The 19,317-nt window shown below is 36.7% G+C and overlaps 1 pseudogene; it reads right to left on the reverse strand.

Moving 5' to 3' along the window:
* Positions 1-15,407, reverse strand: part of LOC110286378 — a 46,428-nt pseudogene extending 31,021 nt beyond the window's left edge.
* Positions 15,408-19,317: the final 3,910 nt, after the last annotated feature.

Consider the following 19,317-nt stretch of genomic DNA (forward strand, 5'->3'; position numbering starts at 1 on the left):
CTCTCTCTCTCTCTCTCTCTCTCTCTCTCTCTCTCTCTCTTCAATATAGTACTGGAAGTCCTAGCCAGAGCAATTAGACAACAAAAGGAGTTCAAAGGGATACAAATAGGAAACTAAGAAGTCATAATATCACTATTTGCAGATGATATGATAGTATGCTTAAACGACCACAAAATTTTGACCAGAGCACTCCTAAACCTGATAAACAACTTCAGCAAAGTTGCTGGCTGTAAAATTAACTCAAACAAATCAGTAGCTTTCTTCTACTCAAAGGATAAATAGGCTGAGAAAGAAATTAGGGAAATGACACTTTTCACAATAGTCACACATAATATAAAATACCTTTGTGTGACTCTAACCAAGCAAGAAATCAAAGAAGATTTCAGAAGAATGGAAAGATCTTCCATGCTCATGGATTGGCAGAATTAATATAGCAAAAATGGCCATCTTGCTAAAGTAGTCTATAGGTTCAATGTAATCTCCATCAAAATTCCAAATCAATTCTTCACAAACTTAGAAAGAACCATTTGCAAATTCATTTGGAATTACCAAAAATCCAGGATTTTGAAAAGTATTCTCAACAATAAAAGAACTTCTGGGAGAATCACCATCTCTGATCTCAAACTCTACTACAGGGCAATAGTGATAAAAACAAACAAACAAACAAACAAACAAAACTGCATGGTATTGCTAAAATGACAGGCAGAAAGATAAAAGGAATAGAATTGAAGACCCAGAAATGAACCCACACACATATGGTCACTTGATTTTTGACAAAGGAGCTAAAATCATCCAGTGGAAAGAAAGCATTTTCAACAAATGATGCTGGTTCAACTGTACGTCAGCATTTAGAAAAATGCAAATCGATCCATTCTTATCTCCTTGTACAACTCTCAAGTCTAAGTGGATCAAGGACATCCACATAAAACCAGATACACTGAAAGTAATAGAAGAAAAGTGGGGAAGAGCCTTGAGTACATGGGCACAGGGGAAAATTTCCTGAACAGAACACCAATGGCTTATGATTTAAGATCAAGAATTGACAAATGGGACCTCATTAATTTGCAAAGATTCTGTAAGGCAAAGAACACTGTCAATAGGAAAAAATGGCAACCAACAGATTGGGAAAAGATCTTTACCAACCCTACATCTGATAGAGGTCTAATATCCAATATATACAAAGAACTCAAGAAATTAAACTCCAGACAATCAAATTACACTATTAAAAAATGGGTACAGAGCTAAACCAAGAATTCTCAACTGAGGAAACTAGAATGGCCAAGAAGCACCTAAAGAAATGTTCAACATCCTTAATCATCAGAGAAATGCAAGTTAAAAAAAAAAACCTGAGATCCCACCTCACAACACTCAGAAGGGCTAAGATAAAAAACTCAGGTGACAGCAGATGCTGCCGAGGATGTGGAGAAAGACTCCACTCCTCCATTGTTGGTGGGATTGCAAGCTGGTACAACCACTCTGGAAATCAGTCTGGCAGTTCCTCAGAAAACTGGACACAGTATTACCTGAGGACCCAGCTATACAATTTCTGGGCACATACTAAAAATATGCCCCAACATATAACAAGGACACATTCTCCATTATGTTAATAACAGCCTTATTCATAATAGTGAGACACTGGAAAGAACCCAGATGTCCTTCAACAGGAGTGGATAGAGAAAAGAATACTTTTAAAAGCAGGTATACTGTTGGAAATGCATTATATTTACAGGGAGCATATTGATAGCAAAAGAACAAAAGGGAACTCTTGACATGAAGGAAATGTAATATGATATATTTATATAATCATAAGACTTCATAAATCTATGTAATTATAAATTACTTCATTTATATGTAATTCTATATAGTGCAGAAAGTTAAATTTTAGATAACAAAGTGTGTCAAAATGGAAAGAATGCTATAGTGGCATGTAGTAATTTGAACACGTTTTATTCTGGACATTTTGTTGTAGAGTATTTGTATATTATTATATTCCCATAACAACATAAATGAACGATATGTAATATGATATACAAATTTCCAGGTAAAATAATTGAACATATGAAGAGTATTAGAAATGATGTATCTCCAAAACAGTTTATAATCATTAGAGCCAGAATTTAAATCCACAATTGCCTGAAAACAAAGCTCATCCTATTTATTATTTTGTTATCACATTACTAAGTATATAGTAAAAATGGTAGCAAAATATATTGTTGTAAACTAAAAAAGCATAATTGAGAAAGGAATCTACTTAGGCAAAATGAATGGGAAAATGTGCAATGATGTTAATTCCAGACAGTTATGCCCTCAGACTCCTTTATGTAGAATATCAGAATTTAATAACAAAATCTTAATGCAGAGTTCTAGTATCACTAATATTTATCTTGGGTAAAATAAAATCACGAAACCAGAGGCTTGGTTTTACATATACATTTATAACTTATACAGTTTGATATTCATTGTTATTAAATATTTAAGGGCATTTACTACAACACTGAAGATCAGTATCACACATAAAATATTTTAGCAGTAAACGAAGACATTTCCTGAACTAAATTAAAGGAAAATTGGCAAACAATTTAATTCTACTTTAATAAGTGTTTAGATGGCAAATTCCAAGCAATCGAAAAGAAATAAAAACTCTTATTTAAATATCTATTAGCAAAAAAGTGATGTCTTTAGAATATCTGAACTTGCTTGAAAGATCTTTTCTTGGAGGCAAATTCATTTGAGTATTAGGGAAGTTTATTAACATATTTATTAAATAATTTGCATTCATTTGATCAAACTCCAAAAGAGTGGAAAATTAAAATGTGATAATCTTGGAGTCTCAATAAATGATGTCAGAGGATTTGACAAGTGTTTGTTTGTGACCTCAGCCATTTGACTTCTTTCTCTTTTCATTTACATACAGTAGTAGAAGAAATAAGTTTCAGGACAGTGAGCCACAAACAGAATTACATAGAACACAAAAATACAGAAGTAAAGAATACAAAAATACAGAGGTTAAAAATTAAATATTTTACAGGTAAAAAATCATAACAACCCAAGAATCCATTTAAATATTCACATCATGTCAGGTACACAAATAGGTCTGACACTAATAGGACAGATTCAGCATTAACTTCTCAAATAAACATACTTCGTCAAATCAAGGTGTGAGATATTTTCACTGCAACATGTGAACTCTAGAGAACTTAATTTGTTTGTGAATATCCTTCTAATAAAAATTGTAATAAATAAATGAATATAAATTTATCTGTGAATTTTAAGCCATTTCATGGTAGTATTTCTATGGTTATTATGTTAATAGAATATGTTTTTTCTAATCACGATTTTGCTTAAAATATTATACATTCAAATGTGGTTTATCCCCCTTTAAACAAAATACAACATAAAGACTCCCATGAAATCCACCATTTATTGTGCTTAGAACAAATATGCTTTAGTGCTAGAAGAAAAGAATACTGACTATAACCATAGTTATAAAACTCAGTTCACAATGGGACTAGTTGAGGAACTGTTTCCCTATAGTCAAGCATGTTTAATGCACTTACATCTAAACATAACTATATTTATCCAGAATTACATCTCTAAAACCAGTTTAATATAAAATTTAATAGAAAAAATAAGACAACATTCTTTTGCTCATAAGTTTTAACAATTTGGTTTAGGTAACCTAGGGTTCACGCTACAAAGTGCTAGTTTTACATCTCAAAATATGAACAGGTGGTAATTTTCCATAGAACAGTCCCATTAACCTTTTTGGCTAATGTGACATTTTATGAATCTTCATATTACAGGGGAAGATGTATTTTACTTTTATACTACTCAAGATGGGTTGATAAGATAAAATGATTTTCAAATTTACTTTTAAGTGTGAAAAGTCAAAAAAGAGAATAAAGAGATTCATCAAATGTGAGATAAAATATATATGAAACTATAGTCACTTTTTCTAAGACAATGTATCATTCCATTACCCTGATGGAACTGGAACTCACCGTGAAGTCTAGTCTGGGCTCAAACTCCTAGAAATCCTCCTGCATTAACCTCAGGATAGTACGGATCACAGATGTGTACTACCCTGCTTCACTCAATGTTACTGTTAAGATTTTATAGGTAAAGATGATATTTAATATGATTCTCTGTACTTTATTTTTAAAATAACTTAGATTATACATCCTTATAGTATGCAGTAGGTTTTCAATGGGTCAACTGTGTTCAACTCTGCTTATTATTTTGTATGCTGAGTTACAAGCATGTACTTTATTTGAGAAATTAATGAAGTAGAAGCAATATGTGGATATAACTATAAAATCAATTAATCAATACTTATAAAATTTAAATGAATATGTAGATAGACATATTTGTCAAATTTAAGAAGGATCTAATCTTTCATATGATGAATACATAGAATGTAAAAGTTCATCTGTCAGTAACCAACTGTTGTAGAATAGAACTGATCCCTACTTTCAATTGATTAATGTATTATTTCCACAAAGGAATTGCTTTAGATTTCAGACATAGACTGGAAGCTTGTTTTCATAATAAGTGTCCCACATGATGCTGCATTTCCCTCTGTGTGATTCATCTTCAGGTCACCTTTAATCACAATCCTATAGTATGATTATCTGTACTGGAGTCAGTCAAGATCAGTCAACCACTGATCATTGTAATAATATCTTGGTATTTTTCCACATACATAAATATTTGTTTCAGATTACATTTAATGTGTAAGATCAGCATTCCAACACTTACATAAGTGACTCCAGTTCATGTTAAAGTAAATTAGTGGCAATATGTATCAGGAACTATGAAAAATAACTGTTACATTAAAACTCAGCAGTAAATTAATAGCACATAGAGCTGCAGATCTTTATGAGTAGCATACAAATAAATCAACTGGGTACTCTAGCCGTGGAAATGGTAAAAGAAATGGAGCATTGTGTTTTAATATACACCTATTACCATAGAAAGCATTAAGATGATATAGACTTGCACTTTGGGTTTCATTGGCTTACTTCCATCAGCTCCATGCATGCCAGAAGAAAAAAAAAATTCTCTTGTTGCAAGTCTTTTGAGATATACTATATCCCCAGGCTTCCTGGGGATTTTGCAAGACTTTGCCAGTCTTTTTTCTCTAACGGAAGCAGGGTTTTTTCATGAAAAATTTAGATGCTAAATTGTGGTCAGCTTCTTATAACTACTCAGGTCATATGGGATTAGCTATATGCTGGGTCAACTAGCAAGGTCATGTTCAGCTCAGTGAGTGGCTAGACAGGAATATCATAAATCAGGAGTGTTGGGGCCTCAGACATAGCCAATATGATCTCTTGTAACTGAGGTCTATTTCCATTCAGGTGCAGACTAAAACTAGAAAGTCACAGACACCCAAAATATCAGGGGAAGTTAACAGTCTCTCACTTGTAACTTCAATTTCCAGATATATGGCAGCATTCTATTTAAATATTTTCTCATTTTTAAAGTATATTGATATGTTGAGTCCTGTGAATATACTCAAGAGACAGGGAGAACATATGAGACATGTTTTAAAGGCTTCCATGAGTCAAAGCCCAAAATGGTGCTTTATAAATATGACCTCATCTGGGAAAGAGAATATCTTGAATTTAGGAGACAAAGAACAGACCAAGCAATATAGATACCGATGTAAAAACAAAAGACCTTTTTTGAATCACTCATCTACTCCCTACAGATATTTGTCCAAATATAACAATCCCACCCAACATAAAGCATCTCCTCCAGAGCTTTAAATATTTGCCAAGTAAGCATTCTTTACTATTTTTTCACTATACTTTCACTTTTGGTTAGAAATGTATCATTCAAAAGTTTCAACCTCATCATTACCCCTGGGTTTCCAAATAGTATTTGTTTTTAAGTTATTAAAACTTCCAAAATTTATCTTGTCTACAAGAAATTCAGAGACAGGGAATAGAGCAGAGACTGTAGGAACGTCCAGACAATAATCAATCCAACTAGAGACCCATTCCATGGGCAAGTACCAATCCATGACACCATTAATAATTCTCTGTTATGCTTGCAGACAGGAATCTAGCCTCTGAGAGGCTCCCCCAAGCAGCTGCTCAGATGAATATAGAGACCCAGAGCCAAATATTGAATGGAACTTGTAGATTCATAAGTAACAGATGGGGAAGGATTAAAGACCCAAAAGAGAAAAGAAACTCCACAAGAAGACCATCAGAGTCAACTAACCTGGACCCTTGAGGTCTTTCAAATACTGAATGAACCACCAATCAAAGAACATACACAGACTGAAGGACATAGCTCCCCTGTCCCCCCACACATATGTAGAAGATATGTAGCTCAGCCTTCATATGGATCCTGAACAACTGGAGCTGGGGCTATCCCTAAAACTGTTACCTATCTGTGGAATGTGTTTTTTCTAGGTGCACTTCCTTATCTGGTCTTAGTGGGAAATAGTGAGTCGAATCCTATAGAGACTTGATCTATGAGGGTTAGGGGAAACACAGCTGGGCCTCCACCCTCTCAGGGATGGGAGACAGATTCTGGGAAAGGGAACTGAGAGGGAGTACCAGGAGGGGCAGTAATTTGGATGTAAAGGAAAGAGAGGAAAAGAAGGAGAAGAAGGAGAAGAAAGAGAAGGAGGAGGAGGAGAAGGAGGAGGAGGAGGTGGAGGAGGAGGAGGAGAAGAAGAAGAAGGAGGAGGAGGAGGAGGAGAAGGAGAAGGAGAAGGAAAGAAGAAGAAAAGAAGAAGGAGGAGGAGGAAGAGGAGGAGGAGGAGGGAGAGGAGGAGGGAGAAGAGGAGGAGGGAGAAGAGGAGGAGGGAGAAGAGGAGGAGGGAGAAGAGGAGGAGGGAGAAGAGGAGGAGGGAGAAGAAGAAGAGGGAGAAGAAGAAGAGGGAAAAGAAGAAGAGGGAGAAGAAGAAGAGGGAGAAGAAGAAGAGGGAGAAGAAGAAGGAGGAGGAGGAGGAGGAGGAGGAGGAGGAGGAGGAAGGAAAGAAAATTAGAGGAGAGTTAAAGAGATCTATAAATGAGCAAGACCAATGTAACATAGGTGTATATGAGAATACATCAGAGACATGATCTTTGCATGTTCCCTTAATTATGAAGTGATAGAAACATATTTTACTACTCTCTTAGACATGCAAAAAAAATCTACTCAATTTCCTCTGAACCTAGAAAAAAACATAAAAACCTGAGGGAATGAATATTATCATTGAAGTACATTAAATATATGTATACATGCTTATATGTATATATTACATATTCATATATATTTGGAAGTTCATTGCGATACAAGTCAAAAATACTCAAATATTTACCAACACTAAAATAAATAATGAAATTATTAAATTATAAGGTAAAATTAAATTCCACAATTAAATGGGAATTTCTACACGTATTGACAAAATAATTTCCAAGAGACATATATTATACAATGTGTAAATCATCCTGTAAAATACTACAAATATACAATTTACACAATCTGGTGGAATTTTGATATAGTTTGTGTTGCTTTAAAATATTAGCATGCTAAGTTGGTGAGTAAATTATAAAGCATTTCTCCTTTTTAACTGTATATATTTAAATGAACATTAATGACTAACATTTACAAAGGCTTAAATAGTCACTCAAGAGTCTCACTAGACCAGAAATTCACTGTGCCAGATTTGTAGGATTTTAAGGAAACCTAAATGAATCTGCAAGGCATAGTTAAATACATTTCCTAGGTTTGCCAGAATCCCAGAAACACCATCTTAGCACTCTCTAAAGACTAGCCTGTTGGTATCTAAAAAAAAAAAAAAATGGAACAGATTACATTCTGACTCAGCATATGCTAGGAGCTAAACTGTCTGTCAAACACACTGAAAGAAGTCTTTAGAGAATAGGGTTTCAAAGCTGGAGCTTAACTTGTACACTAATGACCTGGTAATTGTCTTAATGGCTTTTCAATGAAGTGTGAAATTCTCTGTTAACATGTCAACAATGTGTAATATATTTTATGAGCTTGATTTTATATAGAAATTGGGTATCTACCCTGATGATCTCACCAACATATTTTTAAAAAACACCTTGATTTCTGGCTGTGTTTTGTTCTATGATGCTTAAAAACATATACAAGTAAGCCTTGTTATACATCCAAAAAATATTTCTAGTTACATTATGAGCATGTGATCAATTATCATTTACATTGATAATCATTCTTCCTTCTTTTAAATATTTTTGTTATTATATGTACCTGCATGCACTTTTACTTGTGTATATGTATACATAGTGCTGTGTTTGTACACACACATGCCAAGAAACACAAGTAGAGGTCGGAAGAACACTTTCTGGAGTCAGTTCTCTCCTTCCACATTAATATGTGTTTTTTTGGAGATTAAACTATTTACATGGCAAATACCCCTGAGCTACTTACTGTACTACTCACTTTTTATTTAACTATTGGAAATGTTTCTCCAGTTGTTGCTAAAACCTAGGAATCAAAGAAAAATTTGTAGGTATTTTGAATGTAAACATCTGGCTTAAGTGATAACAAGTCTAGCAAACTGTTTTAGTTATAGACAGGTTGAAAAAATAAAAATAATCATGTTATCCTGTAGTACTGCTGAGATAGTAAAACCAAGATGCTCACATTCATATTTGAACACATATCATGTCTCCTTCATAGAATTAACAGGAAACCTAAATATACAAACAAAATAAAAGTGTATATATTTTGCTTTCAAGATGGTTAAACTATAAAAGTTAGATATGTTTATGCTAACTTCCTTATTCAATGACATGAAACCAGGACTGATAGTATTCAAATTGACAAAAGGTATTTTACTTTATTTACCTTTTCATTTATTATATTTTGATATAGAGACCTTCTCCAGCCTTCCAAATGATGCATATATATATATATATATATATATATATATATATATATGAGAGAGAGAGAGAGAGAGAGATAGATAGATAAATAGATAGATAGATAGATAGATGGCATGATCTCTAGCTAACAGGAACTCTTGTAAATAGTCTTATGTTCTTCCTTAGACATAAGAGTTCATGTTCTATATTAGCTCTGTTCTAGAAAGTGAAGACATGTAGAGAGAAATTACAGTTGTATATAATCCCAGGTCATACTTAGGAATATTCCTGTGTATTATCGTTTTATGTAGTCAAAGATTATGTCTAAGTATATCAAGTGAAGTTTCTATAAAAAATAAAAACAAACAAAGAAAACAAACCAAAAAAAAAAAAAAAAAAAAAAAAAAAAAAAAAAAAAAAAAAAAAAAAAAAACAAACCTGTGTACCTGGGTGGAACTTTCTACAAGACCAATTGACTGATTAAACTTCTGCGTGATTGTGCTCCAAACTTTGAGTGAAAAGCTTGAATGTTGATGCTGCTGATCCACATTCACATCACCTTAAGCTGTCACATAAATTCTATTGATTCTATTTCCATGTTCAGGTCTTCAACTGTTTTATTCATTTTCTTCCACTGTTTGTCTTTCCATAGATTTCTATACAGAATTTATTCATTTACACCTCTTTAAGGGCCTCTATCAAATTCATAAAGGTCTTTATCTTGGACTTTAGCTGTGTTGCAATTCCTAGGGCCTACTGTAGCTGAGCCCTAATGAAGGCATATTGTCTTGATTGTTACAGTGTTTTTACACTGGTCACTAGGAATCTGGGTTTGGGATGGTTATAATTCTAGATGCTGATAACTGGTCTTGTCTTTGTTGGGTGGGTGTCTGTTCCTGGTTTCTGTGGCCCTATCTGGTTCTTCGGAGAATGTGATGGCTGTGTTTTGCGTGATAGAAAACTCTTCTAAGATCCTGATAGTGGCTATTAGAGTTTCCAGGTACAATGTGTTTGGACTAGGAGCTGATACTTGAAAATGTAGATAGGCTAGTAAGGTCCACAGTCAAGAGAAAGGCAGGGTATTCTATCAGGATCTGCTTAGTTCCCTGGGAAGGGGGTCAGAGACTGAGAAGAGGCCACAGAAGGTAGAATGCTCCACAGTTGGGGATGAAACTGGGGAACTGGAACTGAAAGAGAGTAGGAAGATTAAAGATCTGAATTTTGACTACTCCTTTTGCTGCCCTCCTTGCTTCCCTGACATGCTTAACTGGCAGGTTCCCAGGGAATTCCTTCTGTAGTTGAGGGCTTAGCAAAAGGTATATGTGGGAGTTGGAATAGAAGATCTAAATAATCCACTGGAGATGGGACAGAGAGGGATAGGAAGGGCACAGGAAGGGATTGCTACAGAGTTTGGAGTGAGACTGGAGATTGGATTTGAAGGAGAAGAGGGAAAGTTGAAGATTTGCAGTTAGCCTGCCTGATTTCCTGGCCTGTGTGTTCTAACTGATATTTTTGAAATCACTTATTCTTCATGAATAGCAAGTTTTATAATTTCTTTAAAATAAGAATAAATTCATACTAATCTTCAAATCCTATGTTTGTTCAAACATATTATTCTTCTATCAATTTTTAAAAAGATACTTATGCTTAGATATGAAATTCTATACATATATATATACTTATATATATAAAGTATATATATATATATATATATATATATATATATATATACTTTAAGTACTATTTCACTGGTCCTTGGCTTCTACTCCAATACCTGTAAGTCAGCTGACAATCTTATTGTCCTTTTAACATTTATATATTTTTTTCTCATTGAACACTTTGTTATTTTAGTGTTCTAAGTTTTGGCTATAAAATGCAAAATCATAGATTGTATTTATATTAGAATCCATTAATCCACTTAAAATTGTAACTGAAGATTTCTGTCCTCTTCTATTTTGAAAAAAAAAAAACACGTTAAATTTCTTTTGCCTTTTGACATAATTAGTTTATCTTCATCCAGATTTCCACAAATAAGTTTTAAATTGTGAAAACATTCTATACCGGGAATATTTTCTGTATAACCTGTATACCATTGATACAATTAGAAAAAATTAAAGAAAATATTGGCTTTAAAATATAAACTCCTTAGAGATGCCTCAATGGCCCCTCATAGCCTATGTTCCCAGGTCAGTTAGTCTGGAGGTAATGAGAGTGGGAAAGGTGGCCCTGCCCATCACTGGTTGTAGCACTGGGGAGAGCAGGCTTTGCACCTCACCTAGGCAACACAGTAGAGCTGGGATTGGTGATTAAGGCAAAAGTAAGCCCACTGAGGACATAAGAGCAGAAGAACTAGCCCTGCCTCTTGATGGCTGCAGCACTGGGTGAGCTAAACAGGGCAGTGCTCACCCTGATGACATGCACATAAAAGATATGGTGGGATGACCAACTCAGCAAACTCCTAGGCTCAGATCAGGGCTTTGAGTTGGCCGACCCCAACTTGTATTCAATCTATGGTCTCTTAGAGTGCCTGAAAGTGCTGGTCCTTCAACATTTGCAAAGCTTCAGGATCACCATAGCACAGGGCAACAAAATATCCAGGGGAGTTCTTATGAGTTCCCAGTGTTGTGAATAGCCCTGGAGCTAATTATATTTGATGTTAATTTGGTTCTCCTGTGAGTGGCTACAAACAAGGAATGAGTCAGCACTCAGGTGATTTCCTATAAACCTGCTTCCCACTTTAATTTGTAAAATAAAGGAGAGCTGATGATTGGGCAGATAAAAGGGAAGGTGAACAGAAGGGAGAGAGAGAAGAAGGAGAGGATGCAGAGGAGGACAAAGCAGAAGAAAAGCAGAGCAGAAGTACATGGCCTGGAGAAACTGCAAGTTCTAAGGGGTCTCATAGATGGAGAAAATGGTAGTGTAGCGGTAGATCTGCCCAATCTAGGCACACAGCATGTATTCATATTAACTGAGTTGTGTTGTCATTGCCGGGGCATATTGGGGTTGGAGATTTACCTCAACACCCCAGTATAGCAAAAGCAGTGCAGCAAAAGGCAGAGGTCTTGAAACAGACCAATGACTCATTGCAATGGACATTTTCAAGTAAATTGTGTGGACAAAAGGGTGTAATGTGTGACATACTATGACACACTACAGCTTTCACAGCACAACACTTTTTTGTTCTTATTTTCTTTTCTTTTGGGATAAAGGCTCTAAGGGTGGAGGGTAGATACAAAGGGACAGGGACATGAGTTGGATACAGAAACATGATTTGAAGTATACAAAGAACCAATAAAATTTTTTAGAAGTACAAATTCCTGTATTTCAGTAATAAATGTATCTCTGGGTTTGGGAATATATGGCTAGACTTTAATTTCTAATATCTTACTTGAATTTCTACATCATTTTTATAGATTAAGTTCAAATAACTTGTTCACATACTTCATATTCATAACTGCTATAAAAGTTACGACTTTCATTAGAGGAGATGCTATTTTAAGACAACATCTTATTCAGAAATCAAGCATGGCCTGTAATTTACTAGGTAACCCAAGTTGTCTTCAAATTGTGAGTCCTCCTATCTCTGTATCTCAGGTGCTGTGATTTTAGGTATATGACACCTGGCCTGAATCTATTCTTTCTTTAGAGCTGTGTTTAAATAAATATTCATAGAAGACAGGGATTATCTGGATAAAATATTTGAAACTTAAATGTTCCCCTCAAAACTAATGTACTAATGTTTTGTTTTGTTTTGTTTGCCCTCAATGTTGGTATTGTTAAGAGGCAGGGGAAACAAAGTTTAAAGTCTTTAGATCATTGGGGGCATTCCCTTGGAGGTAGTTGTGTGGTTTGACCCTGTTTTTCCTGCACTCTTAAGCCACAGGAAAAAGAGTTTTCTGTGACCACACACCCCTGCAAATTACATGCCACTACAGTCTCAAAACAATGGGGCCAAAAAATCATAAATCTCTAAAACTATCAACCAAAATGAACCTTTCTTCTTCTAAGATAGTTATCTCAACTATGACTTCTAACACAGGAAAATATCACTGAGATCTGGTTTTTTTTTTAAATTATTATTATGTACATGAAAAGGTGGAAAGGGGTTTGTATTCTTTTACAGGAGGGGTGTAGGAAGTTAGAGGAATTAGAGAAGTCTAGAAATATGCATACAGAGTTTCACAGATGATACTGGGTGTCTTAGTCAGGGTTTCTATTCCTGCAGAAACATCATGACCAAGAGGCAAGTTGGGAAGGAAAGGGTTTATTCAGCTTACACTTCCATATGGCTGTTCATCACCAAAGGAAGTCAGGACTGGAACTCAAGCAGGTCAGGAAGCAGGAGCTGATGCAGAGGCCATGGAGGGATGTTCTTTACTGGCTTGCTTAGCCTGCTCTCTTATAGAACCAAGACTACCAGCCCAGGGATGGTCCCACCCACAAGGGGCCTTTCCCCCTTGATCACTAATTGAGAAAATACACCACAGCTGGATCTCATGGAGGCACTTCCTCAACTGAAGCTCCTTCCTCTGTGATAACTCCAGCTGTGTCAAGTTGACACAAAACTAACCAGTACACTGGGGGTGCCTCAGAAGATTATCAATAATAAAAGTTAGTCTGTCATGGGTTCAAAGAAAAATGAGTATTCTACTGGGATTAGAATAAAGGTCACTCTTGTGCTGTGTCAAAAGGCTTTGTCAATGTCCTTATACATTTTTGAATACTAGTCTTAAGGCTCAAAAGTAAAAAAAAAAAAAAAAATCATTTACATGGTAAAGAAACTTTCTAAGTAGCAAAACAGTTAGGCAATAGGAAAGTTATTAGTTACTCTGATCCAAGTTACATGAAAATCTGCAACAGAGGAAGGTGCTAATGCAGAAATATTTGAGAACTTGACACCTCAAAAGAAAAAAGTAACACGTAAAAATGTATGGCCAAAGAGGCTGCTGTTACCATTTCTAGTGTCCACCAAGAGAATGTGTTTTATACTAGCATAATATAAAAGTTATTTTGACAAAATTTATCACAGACTCACAAAATTAGAAATGTCCAATTGGTTTCAAGTAAAAATTCTTTATGGTAAAGGCTCTGGGGAGTCCTACTTATTCAAAAATACCAATGCATTCAGCTCTTTGATTTCAGTCTACATGATATGAAGAGATTGCTGCAATCATGGTACAAACATGCACAAGTGCTACTCTTCCAGTAGAAGACTTTGATGTTATCTACATGGTACTACTTTTCCAAGAAAACCAAGTAGTAGAGTTATGCTTCCACAAATACCTCAAAGGAAAAATCAAAGGTCCATGCATTCTGTTGAATGCTTCTAATTTTGCCCTTAGCTCCTTGAGTGATAGGGGAACCTGTGGGACTGAAGTCAATGCTGCCCAGGTAAGCAAGAAATGTTAGAGACTTGACAGCAACAAGCAGAGTGCAAAATCACATCTGAAGATCAGCAATGTATGAATTTCTCTAAACAGTATAGAAAGTAAACAAAATGCTGTATATTAAATATTTAAATGAAAATTAACATTGGTGTATAAATTACTGGAAGAGAAAAGGTACAATGTGGTTTATAAACAGTATTGCTGGCGCTGGTAGATCTGAAGTTCCTTAGAACTCAAATACCATTGTAGCATACTGTAAAGCAAGGATGTAATATTTCTCTTAGTGGGTTTGGGTTTGATCCATATCCACTAGATTTTCTGTCCCTTTAGTTGGAAACAAGAATGTTTGTCCTATGCTTAACATAACTGGAATATTAGCTATATATAATTTTTAAAGTTATTTTATAGTACTTCATCTCTGAACTTACCTAAATTCACACACAAATTGCTGAGACTTGAATTTAAGCAATAATGAAATAGTAATATTTGTGGAACTCCCTTAGATGTACTGAATTAATTTTTTATTTTGATACATATAACTTTCAGAGTCAGTTTGCCTTGAAGGATAAGGGTGCATTTTTAGTGGGTATTAGTGGGCCCTTCTCTCATTGTTGGAAGCAAATAATTGACAAGCAATTTACAGGAGAAAGGGATTAGTTTGGCTCATAGATTGAGGAGGCCATGTCCACAGTGGCAAAAAAAAAAAAAAAAAAAAAAAAAAAAAAGCATGATAGAACTTATGAGAGTTAGCTGGAACTCTTCCTTCAAATCTTTTTCTTTTTTAAAAAGTAATTTATTGGGGTTGGGGATTTAGCTCAGTGGTAGAGCGCTTGCCTACCAAGCACAAGGCCCTGGGTTCAGTCCTCAGCTCTGGAAAAAAAAATTATTTATTTATTCACTTTACATTCAGATTACAGACCCCATATCTTCCCAGTACCCTCACTCACACATCTCTTCCCCCCATCCCCACAACCCTTCTCTGAGAAGAAGGAGATCCCTTATGAGTATCAACCAACCCTGGCAAACAAGTTACTGCAGGATCAGGCACATCATTTCCCAGTGAGGTCAGACAATGATAGGAGACCAGAATAAACAGGTAGTCAAGAGAGTCAGAGTAAGCCTCTGCTCCTGTTGATGGAGGACCCATCTGAAGATCAAGCTCCATGTCTGCTTTATAGGTCCATGGGGCCTAGGTTCAACCCATGCATGCACTTTGGTTCAGTCTCTGGGAATTTTCAAGAGTCCAAGTTAGTGGACTCTATTGGTCTTCTTGTGAGTTCTTCAATCCTCCCCACAACTCTTCTGTAAGACTCCTGTGCTCCATCTAATGTTTGGCTCTGTGTCTTTGCATCTGTTTCAGTCAGATGCTGGGTGGAGCCTCTCAGAGGACAGTTGTGGTAGGCTCTTGTAAGCAAGCAAAAGAGTATCATCACTAGTTAGGGATTGATTCTTGCCCATGGTATGGGTCTCAAGATGGTCCACTCATCGGTTGGTCATTCTGTAAATCTCCGTTCTATCTTTGTCCCTGTTTGTGAGTAGTTTGGTGTCCTTATCCCTCCTCTGGTAGTCCTGCCTGGCTACTGGATGTGGCCACACAGGCTCCATATCCCCCACTGATAGGAGTCTGAGCTACAAGCATCCTCTAAGACTCCCTGGAGCCTCCACTGCCCCAGGTCTTCTGCACATCCTAGAGATTCCAGCCCCAACCACCACTGGTTGCTGCAGATTTCCATTACTTCTCCTGATCCTCTCTCCCTAAGTCTCCCTACACCTGATTTCTCCACCACGTCAGATGACTATTTTTCCCCTTCTGAGTAAGATTCAAGCATCCTCCCTTGGACCCTTGTTATTTAGCTTCTTTGGGTGTGTGGATTGTAGACTGGTTATACTGAATTCTATGGCTAATACACTAAGTTAGTGCATGCTATCCATGTCCTATTGGGTCTCAGTTACTTCATTCAGTATGATATTCTTAAGTTCCATCCATATGCCATAAAATTTCATGATGTTCCTTTTTTAGTGATTTGTAAGACGCTGGGGAGCCTTAGCTTACTGGGGACCTACTGAGTGAAACACACGGAGCCAGGAACCCTAGAAAAAGCAAAAGGAATTTATTGTTCCAGTGTACTGGGGTCGTCCCAGACCCGAAGGAGAGGCAGCAACCCCAAGCAACAGATAGGCAGGTTTTTATGTTGTTTCCAGGGGGCAGAATAGAGCAACAGCAACTAGGCACAATGTGATTGGTGTAACTGTGCACCCTTTAAACTGATTGGTCCAGAGGGAATGAGGTGACAAGGACTTCCCTTGTCTGAAGGTGNGCAACAGTCTGTCCTGTGGAATGTGTCCCCACCCACAGGTCATCTACCCTGTTGTCTGAGAAATGTTAATTAGCCTCTCCATTCCAGAAGGGCAAGTGTTTCAGGACCTTTCCAAAGTTCCTAACCTTTGCTTTTTCTTTCTTTAATTGCATATTTTCTACTTTTACATTTCAAATGCTACACCCTTTCCTAGTTTCCTCTCTGAAAGTCCCCCTCTACCCTTCCCCCACCCTGCTCCCCAACCCACCCACTCCTGCTTTCTAGCCCTGGCATTCCCTGTACTGGGGCATAGAACCTAAACAAGACCAAGGGCCTCTCCTCCCAATGATGGCCAACTAGGCCGTCCTCTGCTACATATGCAGCTAGAGACATGAACTCTGGGGGTACTGGTTAGTTTATATTGTTGTTCTTTTCATTCTGAGTAGTATTCCATTATGCAAATGAACAATGTTTCCTTTATACATTTTTGATTGAGGGACATCTGGGTTGTATGCAGTTTGTGACTTTTACAAATAAAGTTGAGATGAACAGAGTAAAATAAGTGTCCTGGAGTTTAAAAGAAGTATTTCTTTTATTTTTAAAGATATACAACTGCATAATTTCCTTCTCTACTATCCTCCACCCAAAGATACTCACTGTATATATTATGAATTGTATGTATATTATCAGATAACCAATTGCTGTGCCCTTCCTTAGGAAAGAATATTTCTCCTCTCTTTAGCATCCCTTAGTTGTCTAGATCTCCTTTTGTAAGACTGAGAAGTCCTGGGCTTTCCCCCATACACTTAGGCTTTTCTCTTGTCTTTATTTGGTTATTGGGTAGTCATGTATGAGACGTTTTATGGGTGTAGCTTCTGACATTCTTTGGAGATCTAATCTCAGAATAAATCTCCGGATTCTTTTGTTCTTGGAACCTTTCTGTCCCTTCTTTTGCAATATTCCCTGAGCCTTAGGTTCATGTCTTATCTTGTAGATATATTTAATAGGACTGAATTCCACAACTCTGAATTTTGATTAGTTGTTATTTCCTGTGATGATCTCCATCTGTTGAAAAGAGAAGGGTTTATTTTGTTTGTTTGTTTTTTAATTAATCATTTTATTCATTTACATTTCAAATATCTCCATTCCCAGTTACCCCTCCACAAACCCTCCATCCTCCCATCCTATTCCACTCTGCCCCCTCCTCTTTTTTTAAAAAACTTTTTTATTAGATATTTTCTTCATTTGCATTTCAAATGTTATCCTGCAAGTCACCTATACCCTTCCCCCACCCTGCACCCCAACCCATCCACTCCTCCTTCCTGGTGCTGGCATTCCCCTTGCCCCCTCCTCTTTGCCTCTAGGAGGGTGCTCCTTCACCCACCCACTCACTCCCACCTCACTCTAGCATCCTCCTATGCTGGGGTATCAAGCTTCTACTGGACCAAGGTCCTCCCCTCTCATTAATGTCAGATAAGATTAATGGGGTTGCAATCCCCTTGAGCTCCTTCAGTCCTTCCCCTAGCTCTTCCTTTTGGGTCCCTGGGCTCAGTCCAATGGTTGGCTGTATTTGCATCTGTATTAGTCAGGTGCTGATAAACCTCTCAGGGAATACCCATACCAAGCTCCTGTCAGCAAGCATATCTTGGCATCAGCAATAGTGTGTCTGCAGATAAGATGGATCCCTAGGTGGAATACTCTCTGGATGGACTTTCCTTCAGTCTCTGTTCCATTTTTTGCCCCTGCCTTTCCTTTGGACAGAAGCATTTCTGGGTTAAAAATTTGGAGATGGGTGAATGGCCCCATCTGTCAACTGTGGGTGCCTATCTACTGGAGGTGTGGTCTCTTCAGGGTCTATCTTCCTTTTGTTGGGTATTTTGGCTAATATCATCTAAGTTGGATTCTGGGAACCTCTAGCTTCTCTGGTGTCTGGGACTTTATAGTGGCTCCCCAAGTTCCCCACCCACTACAGCTACATATTTCTTCATTCTCCTAATTATTTGGACTTCTCTCCTGTCTCTTCCTATACCTGATCCAGCTCCCCTTTGTCTCTAACAATCTTTTTGCCTCCTCTTTCACATTGCTTCCTGAACCCTGAGGGGAGGAGTTTGATGAAGACATCCCATTTAGGATAGAGTGTTTCCAAATCTGGCACTCTCTTTTTCAGTTTCTACTTGTGGGTCTCTGTGTTAGTTCTCATCTACTATATGAGGAAGCTTTTCTCATGAGGACTGAACAAGACATTGATCCATTGATTAATAGGTATAGTAGAATGCATTAGGAGTAATTTTAATTTTCTGTTTCTTTAGCAGAACAAAAGTATTCTACCATTTGTTTTTCATCTAGACCCATGGTCTCTTCAGGCTTGAGTTCTTGGCCAGCTGAGCAGTATCTATCAGTGATCAATCCCATCTCATGAAGTGGGACTTAAATCCAAATGAGTGTGTAATTAGTCACTCCCACAATGTTTGTGCCACTGTCTCACCAGCATATCTTTTTCAGGTAGATCACAGGTTTTGCAGCTGGCATGAAGATTATGTTTTTCCTTTAGTCATGTGCAAAATAAATTCCAGTGCCATAAATTCTAGACTGTAGTAATGAAACCTCAATTTGGGTACCAATTTGACTTCTCCCTGTTCAATAAGATATTTAAATCTTATCTTCAGCAATAAGATTTACCATCAGTTTGTGGGGAGAAAATAATATCATGAGATATTGGCCAATGTGTAATGAATTTCTGTTGCTGGAGGACTAACTTAGTAGAGAAATATGACTATG

This window comes from Mus caroli, chromosome X (genome assembly GCF_900094665.2).
Source record: "Mus caroli chromosome X, CAROLI_EIJ_v1.1, whole genome shotgun sequence".
Classification (NCBI taxonomy): Eukaryota; Metazoa; Chordata; class Mammalia; order Rodentia; family Muridae; genus Mus; species Mus caroli.